The 15102-nt window shown below is 52.5% G+C and overlaps 1 protein-coding gene across 6 annotated transcripts in view; it reads left to right on the top strand.

Moving 5' to 3' along the window:
* Positions 1-121: 121 nt before the first annotated feature.
* The window catches only part of RFLNA (refilin A), a 123012-nt gene continuing 108031 nt past the window's right edge, over positions 122-15102 (top strand). Inside the window, exons 1-3 of one of the 6 annotated variants that reach the window (XR_008392414.1) lie at positions 134-289; positions 869-1004; positions 13865-13959. The gene's annotated coding sequence lies outside the window, so the exon portion shown is untranslated. Of the gene's footprint in view, positions 290-868; positions 1005-13864; positions 13960-15102 lie in introns of all 6 variants that reach the window. The other 5 variants (XR_005084661.2, XM_053669787.1, XR_008392413.1 and 2 more) reach the window with 5 other exon arrangements.

The raw sequence follows: 15102 nt of genomic DNA, 5'->3' as shown, positions 1-15102 counted from the left end.
GGGATTGGGGGGGAGGGCGCGCGCGGGCGGTCAGGGGGCGGGGCAGAGGCAGGGCGGGGGCGGGGGGGAGAGGCCCGGGGCGCGGGCCGGGCCGTGCGCATGCGTGCGGCCCCAGCTCCCCTGAGGCGGCCGGCCTCGTGCGTGCGCACGCGCGTTGTCCCCCGGAGGCGTCTGGGTGTGCGGCGCGCGCGCGCGCGGCTCGGAGGCGCACCTGTGAGGTGTCCCTAGAGGAGAGGGAGGGTGGGTGCGCGGAGCCCGCGGCCTGGGGCGCTTCAACCCCTCACTTCTAGTGAGTTCTCGGGCAGCCGGGCTGCAGTCTCTTTATTTCTTTCCTGGACCCAGGCGGGGGCGCCGGCAGGGGGGAAGGGGGAACGGGCTCGGGGTGAAAAGGAGAATGAGTGGATTAAAGAAAAGAAAAACAACCCATCACTTAGGATGGGCCTCGGGCCGGGGCCGGTCCCTGGGCGTCGGTGGGGAAGGTCAGAGCCGTTCCGCGCGGCCTGGCGGCCCCTGGCAGGCCCCACAGAGGGCAGCCAGGTCTCGGGCCTCCGCGAGCCGGCGTGGGCCGGCAGTGCCGGCTGCGGGGAGCGGGGTTCACAGATGGCGGCCGGGTGCGCGGCGCAGGCAGGGCAGCGGCAGGGGCGAGGCCGGGCGAGGCCCCGCGGGAGCCGGACTCCCGAGCAGGGCTCCATTGTTGTTGCAGCCGAGGGAAGGGGGAGCAAAACAGCTTCAGAAGCTCGAGCAGTCGCGCCTTGGAGCGTTTCCAGGCGGGTCCCCGGAGAGGCGGTAATGGCCGCGCCGTGGGAGCAGGCAGCCGGGCGGTGCGGCGGCGCAGCCTCGCTGCATGGTGGGCTGGTGTGTTTTTCAGGGCGCCCGGCTTCCCGTCCGAGCCCGAGGAGCATCCTGCGCAGGTGATGAGGGGCCCCTGGCGCCTCCGGCGCGGAACACAGCCGCCGCTGGACGCCTCCATTGTTTGACCACCGCCCGGGCCGAGTCTCAGCCAGGTAACCCGGAGGGCAGCGCGGGCGAGCCTCCTTTCAACTCCCACACCCGAAGGAACCCACCCCTCTTTCGGGACCCAACTTCGGTTCTTTTCCTGCCCCCTGCTTTTCCTTAACTCACTTGTCCCCCTCTCAGACATTTTCCCCACCCGGGTGAGTCTCTCTGCTAAGTCACCTCGCGTGTCCCTAAAACTCGGCTCTTTTGTGAAACCTCCCGTGCTGAACTCGAGCAGCCGATCTCTTGCAGAAGCCTGCTTGTTCTGAACACTTCCAGTTGCTAGTGAGTTTATTGGTTGTCTTGTCGCAACAAAGGCGACCGACTAGCTACTACAAAGGGGGAAAACGTAAGATATTTTTTTTTAAGAACGTTTTGGGGTTTTTAGAGTTTATTGTTTTAACAGGATCCAACTGTTTTGTTTCTATATTTTTTCTCCTTTAGATGGGGCCCCCACTTGCTGTGCAGATGCGTAGCTTTTTGGAACAGAAAAATGACCTTGTTCCACCTGTGGGTTAATTTAAATTTTTAAAAATTAATTTTAAACGAGTAAAATAGCTCATTCTCTTTGTAAGCGTTGAAACATCAGCAAGATGGCCAAAGTTGTTGACTACCAGCCCCCATCTCCAGAGATAACACTTATGTATTTAACACGTGTCCTTCTAGACCTTTTAAAATACTTGTGCAGGTGTGTACTCACTTGCTCACCTTTGTTCTGACAACTACTTGGGCACTGTTTCAAGTTTAGTATGTAACGAATGGGTTAACTCATTGGGAAAAACTGCTGCCTCACGTTCTGTAGTTTGGGTAGACCATGTTTATTTAGCCGGTTCCTAGACTGGTGGCAACTTAAGTTTTGACTTTATATTTGAAACAGCTTTCTTGTTGGTGGTTCTCCAGTGAAACGCAGTTTAGCGAAGGGAGCACAGAGCTACCCTAATTACAGAGCCCAACCGTCTGCTGCGCAAGCTCTTTTTGGTCAAGGGCTCTCAGGCCGGAGCCTCCTGCCACCCTTCTGCCTTTGGCATTGTGACTCTACTGCTTTCACGTCCTGTGACCTTGGGCAGGACACCTAATGACTCTAAAGTCTGAACCTCAGTTCTCGTGTCTGTGAATGGTGAGGACACCTGCTCTGCTCCTCGGGGTTCTGTTATGTGAGGTGTGGGGGAGTGTGCGTGGTAGAGCGCTGGTTTCATTAGCCTCTGTGATGATCCAGAGGGATTTTCTATTTGCAATATAATTTACATTTTCTTTTTTGACCAGATGTATGTATTACAGAGCAATAGAGGTAGCCAACTTTGGTTTGGCTTTTTGATTTATGATTTTGTTATAATTAATTTTTATCAAGTACTGTTAATATATTATAGGCTTCTTAAAGGATATTCTACACATTTTCTCTAGTCCTTCACATGTCATAAAAAATAAGGCATATAGCCCCTGGCTGGTATAGCTCAGTGGATGAGTGCTGAGCTGCGAACCAAAGGGTCGCCAGTTCAATTCCTAGTCAGGGCACTTGCATGGATTGCAGGCCAGGTCCCCAGTAGGAGGCATGTGAGAGGCAACCACACATTGATGTTTCTCTCTCTCCTTCTCCCTCCCTTCCCCTCTCTCTAAAAATAAATAAAGTCTTAAAAATAAGGCATATAAATCAGTTGACTGTGAATAGAGTATGAGCAGATTTAATACAACATAAAACAAAACTCTCACTCTAATATTTAAACCACTTATTACTAGTGATACCAGTCTGTGTGAGTTTCCTGTGGTGGCAGCAGAGTCGGGTCAGCTTTCCTGTCTTCGGTGAAATAGATTCTCACTGAATTTGTAGACAGTATCCGAGAGAGTGTAGTGACTTAAATATTGATTGAACGGTATGATGGATATAATTTTAAGACATAAGACATGCAACTAGGGGCTTTGTAGATATTTTTCTTTCATTCAAATATACCTGAGTGCTTGTAGTGCAGCCAATAAAATCAACTTGTCCCTGTTTTCTGGAGTTTATAATCTCCCCGGTGGAGGGGGTCAGAAATGAAATACAGTCCCCCAAACAGTGGTATTGGCTCTGAAGGTTAAGTAGCACAGGCTGTGAGAGTAACAAAGAGGACCGGCCACATTTGAGACTGTGGAGAGAGGACCCAGGAAAGACTTGTTTCTTTCTTTCTTTCTTTCTTTTATTTTTTTTATTTTATTTATTATTTTTTTTTTTTAGATTTTATTTATTTATCTTTAGAGGGGAAGGGAAGGAGAGAGGGAGAGAAACATCAATGTATGGTTGCCTTTCGTGCATCCCCTGCTGGGAACTGGCCTGCAGGGAACCTGCCTGCAACCCTGGCATGTGCCCTGACTGGGAATTGAACCGCGATTGTCTGGTTCGCAGGCCCGCACTCAATCCACTGAGCTACACCAGCCAGGGCATTCTTTCTTTCTTTTAAAATAAGATTTCAGCTGAGATCTGAAGGGCGAGTAGGCGCTAGTGTGGAGTGAAGTGGGGGATCATTTTCTAGGCAGGGGAGTGGCATGTGGGAAGGCCCCGGAGGGGAACTCTGCCCCTTCCAGGACCTGGAAGAGTGACTGGGGACAGGCTGTGGTGGGTGAGGCGGAAAGGAGGCCACGCCAGGCTAGATCATGCAGGGTCTTGTAGGGAAGGTCGAGGCCGTTTCATCCTGCACGAAATGGGAAGCCATCACAAGGCTTGGCTTTTAAGCAGAGGTTAAGCAGTGACCTAATCAGATTTGCATTTTTTAAACAGCCACTCTAGCTGCTGCGTACAGAACGTGGGGGTGTGGGGTGGAGAGTGGGATTGGGGAGACTCAGTAGTCCCCTTCAGAGTCTCTCTGGAGGTCTAGGACTGTTTGGATAAGGGGTGGACGTCCCCTTGGCATTCCCATTGAGTTTGCACTACCGACTGAACTAAGGCCAAAGGAGATAGCACACTATTTTTTTTAAGGTTCTCATTTTTATTACTAAAAAGAGGAGTGAAAAGGCACTTTTTAATGCAAAAAATACACGTAAGTGTGAAATGGTTGTCCACACTATACTTAACAAAGAAGGAAGAGTCAAATTAAAAATGGAGCCATTATTTAACATGGTTTTTATAAGTTTCATCAAAGAGTACTGCATGAAATAAGAGCGGGATGAGGACCTGAAATGAAGAGAAGAGAAAGTGTGAACACTATTGGCTTAAAAAATGAGTAACTGAAAATCAGGCCAAAAAATTGAGGAAGTGAGTAGGTATACCATGCATGCATAAAATTCGTAGCTTTCTGAATACCAAAAATAGCCTGGCAGAAACTACGATGGGAAATAGAAACAGCTCAGATTATAGCGCAACAATGCTGGCTCTGGAGGGTCTGTGCGCTCAGTGTGTCCGCGGGTCCCTGGAGCCAATCAGCCTGGAAGCTGAACTGCATGTGGGAGTGCAGTAAACGGCAAATCAGCACGAAGGTCTCCACACCGTGAAGAGGGGAAAATAAGTGAGTCGTGAACGCCTGGCGAAGGGGATGCCTTCTGCCGCGGTGAAGAAGTGCACGCTCTGCTCAGGCTCACCTGAGCTGGGTCTTTCACTTAGGGAATGTAACCCCGCCTTTCAAAGCGGGAGGGGAAGCGATGTAGTAGGTCTGGGTGCCTATGGGCGGGTGCTCAGCTGTCACTGGTTAAACCGTTACACTGGTTAAACCGTTGTACTGGACGGCACAAAAGTGTAAAACTTCTTCAAGGAGAAAGGGAAGCAGTGCCCCCAGGTTAAAAGCCTAACGACAAAGTAGGACAATATTTGTGTCAAAAGTAAGTGAAGAGTCGGTATCTTCAACATGTAAAGAACATGTACAAATCAGTGATGACAGTGCACACAGGTGATGACAAGATGGGGACAGTTTACTGGATAAAAATACAATTTATTAAACATTTGGCAAGACGTGTGCTGTCACTAATGTTCAAGTAATTTGTAATCACTCCTATGGAAAAGCAAGTCTATTCTCAATAGTAGTAAAACTAGAAGACATTGAGAAACAAAACATAAATGTACAAAAGCTTTACGAAGACAAGTAAAAACCCATTACATAAAGAATTTAAAGCTAAAGAACTTAGGTAGACTTAAAGCATTTATGTAAAGCTGACCCAGATAAGCGTGCAGGTGTTGCGTGTGTTCGTGTGTGTGTGTGTGTGGTGGTGAGACGTCGCTGAAGATGGCAGTTCCCTGCCAGTTAGACTGATGCTGACTGGAGTCGCTGCCCATTGGTTTTGGACACTTGATAAGCTGCTTCTAAAAGTCATGGGAGGACTGACTGGGCCAGAATGGCCGCGGAATGTTTCAAATGGAAAAATAGTGATGGGGTATTTGCTATACCAGATACCAAGACATACTGCAGTGCTCAGTAGTGTGAACGGTGGGTGCAGGAACAGACAGCTTGGGCCCTGGCTGGGCCGCTCTGTTGGTCAGAGTGTGGTCCCAGTGCTCCGAAGTGGCGGGTTCGACCCCAGGTCTGGGCCCACATGAGAATCAGCCTGTGAGTGCACCAGGAAGTGCAACATCAAATTGATGTTTTTCTTTCTCTCCCCGTTCCTCTCTGTCCAAAATCAGAAAATAAAAATTAAAAAAAAAAAAAAAGAAAAGACAAGTTGATTCATGGAACAAAGGAGAATCCAGCACCAGATCCATTTATGTATAGGAACCTGACCTGTAATAAAGCTAGTGTTTTGAAACAGTTGGGAAATGATTGTTCAGTATATTGAACAGGGATAAATAAATATTTGGCAAGAAAGACTCTACCTCCCATATTGAAACTGAATTCTCTTTGGATTAAAGAATTAATCCACAAGCAAAATACCTGTAAAGTATTAGAAGAAAATGTAAGAATTTTTTATGTTGGAGTGTATATTAAATTGGAAAATATATTGTTAGTGTAGGCCGTTCAGGTAAGACCAAGACCCGGAACTGTAAAGATTGGTAAATTTGACTGACTGTTGTCAAAGTTGCTGTTTCTGTGTGACAAAAGATAGTACAAGGTGACTGGGGGAGAAAAGGGGTTTTGTGACGTGCAGAGACAAAGTTTAGCAGATTGGACACAGCGAGGGGATGAGTGGGGTGTGTGACGAGTCCTCAGAACGAAGTGGGGGTGTTAGGGCAGTGAGGAGGGATTCAGTCTTGGGATTAGGAAAATGGAAACTAGAACAACTAGATATTTTGGGGGGTGGGGGCTTTGGGCAAACATTAAAAAGATACTCAAGGGTGTGGAGAAAGAGGCACGTAATACGTTATTGGGAACACAAAGTAGGTTCCGCTGTTTCGGATGACAGTTTGGCAGAACCTATCAAGCACACAGAAGCTGCGACTGGCCAGCCCGTGCCAAGGGGTCTGATACCCTGGTAAGAGAGCGCAAGTCAGTGTGAGGGAGGGCGGCTGCAGCATCGCGCACGGCAAGGAGGAGCTGCAGGTGAGCACAGCCGAGGCTCGGCGCCCTGGACCGCTGTGGGGCTTTCAGAGAGGCCGGTCTGCGTGCGCTGGACACAGCCTGGGAGGAGGCCCCGAGTGTGTCACTGAGCCAGAAGGCAGGGTTAATTTTTTTGTAAAAAAATTGTGTGTGTGTGTTCTCGATGAAAACAGAAAAAGTTCTAGAAGGACACATGGGAAAATCATAGAGGAGGCTGATTTTCTTATTTCCCATATGTTTTCATTGTTTTTTTTGTTTTTACAATGAACATTTACCTTTGTAACAAAGATGCCTCAATTTCTCACTTATCAACTTAATAAAGGCCTAAATTTAGACTAAAACATTACGGTCCCTAGTACTTATGAGGATGTGATAAAAATATCATGCACTTACAATACATCAGATGTATATATCAAGAGCCTTAAAAGGTTCATATTCTCTGATACAGAAATTATCTAGGACCATCAAAGGAACGTTTTTCAATAGAGAAGCTCTGCACAAAAGGTGTGAATGGTAGGTTTCTTTTTAAGGGTGCGTTTGCAGAATGAGTGTTATGATCCGCCCACTGGATAATATATGGCCATTAAAATGTTTATGGCAGTGTTAAGTGGAATAAAACCAGGATGTGAAATTGCATACATGATATGTTTAAAACTCTTAAAAATTTTAACAACTATCCACAAGAAACTTATGATGGGAAATTGTCTAGAAGAAATTAAATGAAAATCGTAAAAATTGTGTACATTGGTAGGTATATGTTGGGTGATTTTTAAAAATCTGCTTTTTTTCGCGTTTTCCCAGATTCTACATATTACAGTTATAATGGAACATTTAGTTTTAAAAAGTACATTATATCTAGGACGTATGTAAGCTGCAGATTTAAAAACAGATCTGCCCTGTCATTGACGCATACTCTGAAATGTACTCTCAAAACTAATACCTAAACGTTTTTGAGTGGAGCAGTTGGAATACATTTGAATGAGCTTTTATTGCTTCCAGTATTTGGAAGAAAATTGCTTCTTTGCAATATGCAGAATAAGAATCGTTCTCATTTCTAATTTTATACCTGTAGAATAAACGCAGGGACCTAAACGTGGGCCATGGGATTTCCTAGTGTGGTTCTCGTTCACTCACTATTTCTGACACACAGAGAGAGCAAGTCAGATTTAACTGGGCCTTTCAGGGTGAGGAGGGGGTAGCCCGCTAGGCCAAGGGCAGAAGCATCGAGCACATGCGATGATTTGGGGCCTGCGCAGGGTTCCACAGAGGGGAGCTCAGGATCCCCTCCGGCATGCAGTGTAGGTGGGGCCAAGGAGGTTACAGCGGCGAGCGGGTCCACTCACTCCCCAGGTGTTCCCGTGGGTCCGCAGGAGGTAGCACTGGGAATGCCGCACGTGGCTGAGCGCACGGCAAGGCCGAGTGTGTGCCATGGAGAGGAGATGTCAGAGGGCGTGTCATGTAAAATGACGTCGGACGTGACCCAAATTTGAGAGTGAGGGTGGAAGTCAGGGAAGCTGTCCTAGAGCACATGGTGTCTGAGGTGAGACCCGAAGACAGAAGGGACAGATGTGGGAAGGCCTGGAGGTCCAAGGAGCGTGGGAAGAGGAGCAAACAGGACCAGGGAGCTGGGGAGGTTTGGAGTGGGCAGTGGCAGGAGGTGGACCAGGAGAGGGGTGGGCACAGACGTGCTTCAGAGTTAAAGGCCATGTGGGAGAGTCTGGGAACTACGCTGACGTCACTGGGCCACTGAGCGACTTTGAGCAGGCTAATAGCAGCCTGTTTTGCATTTTAGAAGATGACTTGGGAGTAGGTAATGGGTGGGGGGTGGGCAAGACTGGAGGCTTTTGCAGCACTTTGGGGGAAGACGACAGCCTGGATTGTAGCCGAGACAGAGGAGGTGGAACGGGTGGGCCCCACAGGCAGGCGGCCCACACTGGTGGTGAGCGCAGGCGCACGGAGCTTAAGGAGCGGTGGGCGTGGAGAGGGCTTGCAGAGCCGGGCTTCTGCTGCACATCTCCGCTGACTGCTGCGTGAGTGATGGGGCGCTGCGCACGAATCCCTCACTAAACCAGGCGTTTTCTGTGTATTTCTCAGAGTATAACCATGCATCTGTAAGTTGTTTCAGATTGGAGAATCTTTGTCTAGCTCAGTGCCTTTCACTGGCGTTGTTTAAGACTGTGTAACACTGGCTTTGGGTGACTTTGTGATTGTCCTTGGCGTTCATCAGGCCACACTCTGCCTCTCTGGGCAGGTGGTGGAGTTGTCTGGACAAGCTGGCGGGGCTGTCACTGGTCATCCTGCTGTCAGATACCCCTGATTGACAGCAGGGGTGTCTGCCCCGCCCACGGAGAGGCAGAGGGGCGGCCTGTCTCCACGACCGACGCCCACCTGGTCATTAGCGGTTGCCTCTGTCTGCCCAGCCCAGGCTGCCATGACGAACCGCCGTAGCCTGGGTGGCCTAGACAACCGACACATGTGTCTCACAGTTCTGGAGGCTGGGAAGGCCAAGGTCAGGGTGCCGGCAGGTTCCTTGTTTGGGGAGGGCCCACTACCTGCTTGGAAGGTGGCCATCGTCCTGCCACGTGGTGGAAGGGGTGAGGGAGCTAGTTCTCTGGGGTCCCTTTTCTGAGGGCACTGATTCCATTATGAGGGGTCTGCCCTCATGACCCAAATGCCTCCTGTAACACATCACGTTGGGGAGGAGGTTTCAGTGTGTGAACATCGGGACAGAGACGTCCAGTCTGCCGCAGATCTCTGCAGACTCGGAATCAGTCCTTCACAGTGCCCTTGCTGCATGGCCAGTGGGGAAGCCGCGGGCGGGCGGCATATGGAGGGCAGAGTGAGGAGCAGAGCTGGGGCTTGGGCCTGCCCCGGGAGAGGGAGGGTGGCGTGCCCGCAGGAGAACTTGCCAGAGAGGGAGGAAGGTGCCTTCAGCGGAGGGTATTGTCTGGCTACTGGAACGCACTCGAAGCGGCTTCGTGACGGGGCTGCTGAGGAGGCGCCACGGCATCCAGACTGGTGTCTTGGCCCGGGCCTGAAGTGTCCGTGATGTGGCAGAAGCCAGGCAGCTGGTCTGCACCGGCAGCTCACCTTGGACCCTGTGTCTCCCCTCCCAGGTTAAGCTCTTGGGGAAGAGACTCGGCTCCGCCTGGATTCCACACTCAGTGCCCTCCTGTGGGCTGTGGGAGGCCGTGGGGCGGGCCACGGTGGGCCTGAGTCTGGGGCAGGGGTGGGGGCTGGCCCCAGTGCATGTGGACTGGGGTGCTCGTGGGGGGGCCTGGCACCTGAGCAGGAAGCTCCAACAGTGGGCAGGACTGCGATGCAGGGCATGCACAGGGTTCCGCGGATCGAAGGCATCCAGGCTCGGTTTCAAGTGTCAGCGCGGCTGGGCCCCTCGGGGGAGTCACAGGGTGGACAGCCAGTGGCTGTGGAAGATGTGCTTCTGGACCTGGGAGAGAGATTTCTTTAAAAATGAGATTTGACTTCAGCATTGCGTTGGAAGCATTCGAAACGAAGTGTAAAAAAGCACTAATTTGTACTGTTTCCTAACGAGCATTTCTGCATCTTACTCTGACTGGAATACGCACTGTCTCTGTGTCACCTGATACAGGAAATTCAGTAAAGCTGTTCTAGCACTCATTTATTTTTCATACCCCTGCAAGTTCAAGTTCATAAAATAATCATAGCTCATTTCCGTGGTCTTGTGACAGGTCTTGTGAGGAAGCCCTTGTGGCCAGAGCAGACCTCTGTCCCGAAGATTGTGAGGTCTGCCTCTCAGGTGAAGGATGAACCAGTTCATGAAAGCAATCCAAACTCCTCTCCTCCGTGCAGTAAGCCCTGTTATGCCCTCCGCTTTCCAAACTATTTTTGGTTGCACAGTTCAGACACGTGTAGGATTAAGCCTTACAGGGTTTAAGAGTATTTCCCTAATTTAGAGAACTCGGTGTCAGCTGGCAGACACTAAGGCCAGTTTCTTAGTTAACCAAAATGCGTCTTTCTACTGCTCCTCCACGTTTCGGCAGGGTGAGGGCCTTGTGAGGGCCCCAGACTCTCAGTTCGGATCAGGGAGCCTGCGAAGAGCAGCTTCGTACGGATCTTCAGGATTTAAACCCACGAGCTGGACGTAGTGATCCCCTGTGAAATTCAGGTGCAGGTATCCGTGAGGGCTTCTGAGCAGGCATTTGCGCGCCCTCTGGAGGCCTTGAGAACACTGGAAACAGACCCCCGCGGGGGTTTTGTTTAACGTCCAGAGGCAAGAACCAGTGCACTTGCCGCCAGAACTGCTGTGGGTGTCATCTGGGAGCTGAGGAGAGCCGCGGTGGCACTCATGGGACACGGACCAGTCTCGCCGGGGCGGCAGGAGCTCTGCCTGCCCCCCACTAAGGTGAGGGGTAAAGACACAGGCCCATGGGTTTGGCCAGGAGGAGGCTCAGTGGGGTGGGGGTGGGTTGAGGACTGAATGAGAAGTGAACTGGTAGAGATCTGGGAAGTGGAGAGGCCTGCGCAGGGAAGACGGATGAGTGACAGCTGAGGGGCTGTGGGACTAGCTGTTGCTGAGAGGAGGAAATGGGCAGCCGAGAGATGTGTGGGGTGGGGGAAGAGGGGACAGCTGTAAATAAAGCTCCCAGCTCTGGGTGGCGGTTGAAGGGGGCCAGTGCCTTTTACGTGAACTTGGGTTGGAATGTGGTGAAGGGGTGTTTTTGAGTCCATGGTGGGATGGTGGGGAAGTGTCCCCAAAGGCAGCGGGAAGTACAGGTGGGAGGACAGGCCTGGTTGTGAGGGTGTGTGGCGTGGTCCTTGTGGAAACGGTCCTTGCCCAGGCCCCACAGGTGGCTGTGCCAGCACATGGAGTCAGGACATAGACTGCGTTCAGGAAGTAGGGGTGGAAGAAAGGGCCCCTCGTCAGTCAGGGGCCTAAGGGGCAGCGGGAAAGGTCAGAGAGCAGGGGACCGGGGAGACCTGTGTAGCTGAGGGTCAAAGAGTTGACCAGGGCAGACTGCACCTTTGGGCTCGGTGTTGCAGGAGTGGAGTAAGGTGGCGTCTGGTGTGGGAGAGGGGTGGGCGTGGAGGGGGTAGGAATGGATGCTGGTGTTCGTGGGGAAGGCCTCGGGGAGAGAGAGGAGCGTGGCCTGGCCCTGGCCAGGCAGGTCAGCAGGTGCGCCTGGGGATGGACGGCAAGCTGGTCTGTGCGAGTCGGAGCAGAGTGCGGAGGGGACTGTCTGCTTTCCCCTTTTTTAAATGTCAGCGTCTTGGGTATGAGGTTTAAACTTTGTGTAGTTCTGGTGCTGCTTCCTACTTGGCTCGGATGGAGAATCGGAGCAAAGGGAAGATGGGTTTTGGGCCATCGTGGCCCCCAGGGGCCCTGGCACATGGAGAGGGAGCGGATGTGGCCAGCGTCAGTGCATCACTCTGACAGGGTCCAAGTTAAGTCCTTTCAGTGCACACAGGACAACATGCAATCACCAATACCACTTTTTTTCTTTTTGGTAAAACGAACAGGGTGGCTGATAGTTGTTTGGCTTCATTAACTTAAAATACTCCATTAAGAAAAGAAAACAGACCTTAATGTGAGAAGTACTGGAATGGTGTGTTTACGTCTGGGGTGGGCGTTGAGCTGTGACTGCGGACTGCTCAGTTCTGTGTGGTGAGGTGACACTGTCTAAGGTGCAGACCCACACAAGGGGCCGGCGGGCAGGTTCCGGCTTCAGCTCGACCGTGTCTACCTCTGCGGGACTGGGAGGCTGCTGCACTCTCGTCTGGTGGCCTTCAGCGTGCTGTGTATTAAACATCACAGACGCACTCCCGTCCCACACAAAATGAGCTCACACACCCCTTGGTTCTGCCTGTGGGGAACGCCACCCCAGCAGAGCTGCAGTGACAGGCAGCGCCCCACCGCTCTTACTGGGCGGAGCAGAGATTCCTCTGGGCCATTGTGGGAGAAGCAGGAGGTGGGTGTGAGGACGCTCGTGGACCAGAGCACTGCCAGTGATGGAGGTGGCTCAGAGATGCATCGCAGTCTTTCCCGTGGCCGGAGGCTCTGAGGGCATCTCTCGGTGATGTGGGATTGCTGGGGCCCCTGCGGCCTCCCGCGGGCCCCCCCCCCAAGTTCTGTGCGTGCCCTGGCCTTTCGGCTGCATCCCGCACAGCTCGTCACCTCCCTTTCAGCAAGGGGATCACACTCCGTTGTTGCTGTTGCTGCTGGTGCAGGCTCCCACTGCGGCCATTGATGGGCTCTCGGGGCAGGGCCCGCACTTGGTCCGTGAGCTGCAGAGGGGAGCCGAGTGGCCCGGGGTCCCCGGCAGCCAGGCCTGCCTCGAAGCAGACGTTGCTCCTAGCAGCAAGCTTTGCAATTGGCCCATGCGGTTCCCTGAGGAAGAAACACCCTGGCCAGTATCAAAACCACTTGAAATTCTTCCGGATGTATTCCTGCCTTTAAAGTGTGTGCCATTCGTCACCCTTCTGTTCCCACAGGGAAACTAGATTTCCACTTCTCCACGTTCTTCTGTGTATCGGGTCCCTGGCATCGCAGGGCCGCTCAGTAGGCGGCAGGGTTGTTTCCCATGACAGGTCTTCCTGCTTTGGGCCACGTCGGAAGTGTCACTCGCGCACTTCCTTGCCATCGAGGTCTGGGGAGATGTGTGGACACACTGCAGTTCTGTGCTGTCCCCAGAGTGACAATCTAGGAGAAAAGCTCAGTGTCTCATCTGAGAGCCAGGACGGCAACATTCTGACATCCAGATCCCTTAGTATGTCACCAAACATCCCAAGGAAAAGTTGTGTTTCCCAAACTGAAAGATCTTGAAGCCTGTTCCCAAATTACTCTTAGTAGTTACTAAAAATTATGTGTGGGGAGGTGCGGGGCATAGTAGATGGAACAGCTAAAATGACATTAACAGTAGCTTGTCTTTGTCCAACCCTTAGAATTGTCCAGGCACTATTTTAAGTGCTTCCCGTGTCCTAACTTAGTCCCAAACTGCCGTTCGTGGCCTTTCACAGTCAGGTGCCTTCAGCATCTCCATTTACTCCATACTGCTGGCCCATGGGCTGCTCCTGCGCCCGCCTTGCCACTGAGCTGTCGGCTGTTGGCGAGGACGGCAGGGCCGGTTTAGATGCCCGGCTCCCAGCCGATCCGAGGCAGCCACCCAGGGCCCAGTACCTTCAGGTCTAAAACTCAGCAGGTGGTGTTCCTGTCGGGAGGCTGCTGCAGCCCCTGGGAGTGCGGGTGTGCAGCCTGCCTGGGTTTCCCCTGTAGGGCTTCTTGGGTGTTCTCACCCGCTTTGGCCTACATGCCCGAACCTCGTACATTTACTTAAGTCCCACGTGTGAGTCTGCCCTGTCTGCCGAGCTAGGACCCTGCATCTGTAACAGCTAGTTCCACAAAAAATGGGATCTCGAGTTTTCCACGCTACAAACCTCGCACCTCTCTCTGCATTCCTCAGCCGGCAGGACCCGAAGGCCTCTCTAGCCATCCAGCCGTCGTGGGCCCTGCCTCTGCCACTGGCATGTCTTGGGGGTTTTGACCCCTGGCACCATGGTAAGTCTTCCCCTCGTTTCACCGTTTTTCCTTCGAGAAGCCAGTGCCCCTCAAGTCTGTCTAAACCGAAGCCTAGGCCTTTCAGGGCTCAGCGTTGCCCTTAAACGCTTGCCTCTCTCTAGAGAGAGTTTCCGAGACCCTGGACAGCCTTCCTCAAGGTTGGAGACAGCAGAAACCTCTGTCTTCAGGTTTCCTCTGCGGCTCGGTTTCCGAGTTCCCTGGGAGCCACTGGTCAGTGCAGCCTGTCCACGCGGCCCCGCCGTGCTCTGCTGCCTCAGGGGCCCTGCACCGGGAGCTGGTTCCTGCGCTCGTGCCGTCTGGTTCTTCACCACCATTCCTCTCCCCACGGGTGTAGCAAACCTCTTTCCAGCTGAGTTTGTTCTCCCTAAGTTTTCGTGTCTTTCCCCAAAACCTTAGCAACAGCCTACCCCTGAAGTGCTGAAGTGTGGGTTCTAGAAAGTGTCCCGCCTGGCGTTCTGGGGGGGACACTGTGCAGCCTCCGTGCAGACTCGATGGCGACAGCCTCTGGTTTCCAGGGCAGGGGTTTCTCCTTCGAGCCTTCAAGTCCGGGATCGTTTTTAGTGATTGTTCCCTCTCTAGTGTCGCTGAAAGACGGCTTGTGTCTGTGGGACACGCGTAGGTTCACCCTTGTTTGGTCATTACTGGGATCCAGAGCAGTGGAGGCTCACGTGCAGCCCGATCTTCGTCTGTGGCCCACATACCTGGTGATGTTTCCTGTCATTTCCATGCACACAGCCAGGCCACCGGAGAAGGAAGACCCGTCCCCGGCACTGCCAGCCCGGAGGAAGGGCAGTTGCGGGAGGTGTGGGCCGTCCTCCTGACGGGCGGCGACTGTCCTTTCCCTCTTCTCTGCCTCTCTCTGGCTCTGCTCTGGCCCCAGCCAGCCTTCTTTAGTGTGGGAGAAAAGACGCATAGGTCGGGTAATTGATGAATTCCTGTTTGTGCCAGTGCTTCTGTCTCAAGTTCAAGGTCATCACTAACAGGGAAAGGAGTTCTCCATGGGGTCTAGCCAGGTGGACCAGCTGCTGCAGCAGGAGTCGGGGGTCACAGGTTCAGGAGTAAGCACCGCGCCTGTGCTAGACTTCTGGCCCAGCCCGGAGCCCACTTCCACCGGAGCACCGG

The sequence above is a fragment of the Artibeus jamaicensis genome, unplaced genomic scaffold, assembly GCF_021234435.1.
Source record: "Artibeus jamaicensis isolate MK-2021 breed Jamaican fruit bat unplaced genomic scaffold, CSHL_Jam_final contig_525, whole genome shotgun sequence".
Taxonomy (NCBI): Eukaryota; Metazoa; Chordata; class Mammalia; order Chiroptera; family Phyllostomidae; genus Artibeus; species Artibeus jamaicensis.
The sequence above is the reverse complement of the archived record's forward strand: the minus strand, read 5'-3'. Positions and strand labels throughout refer to the sequence as shown.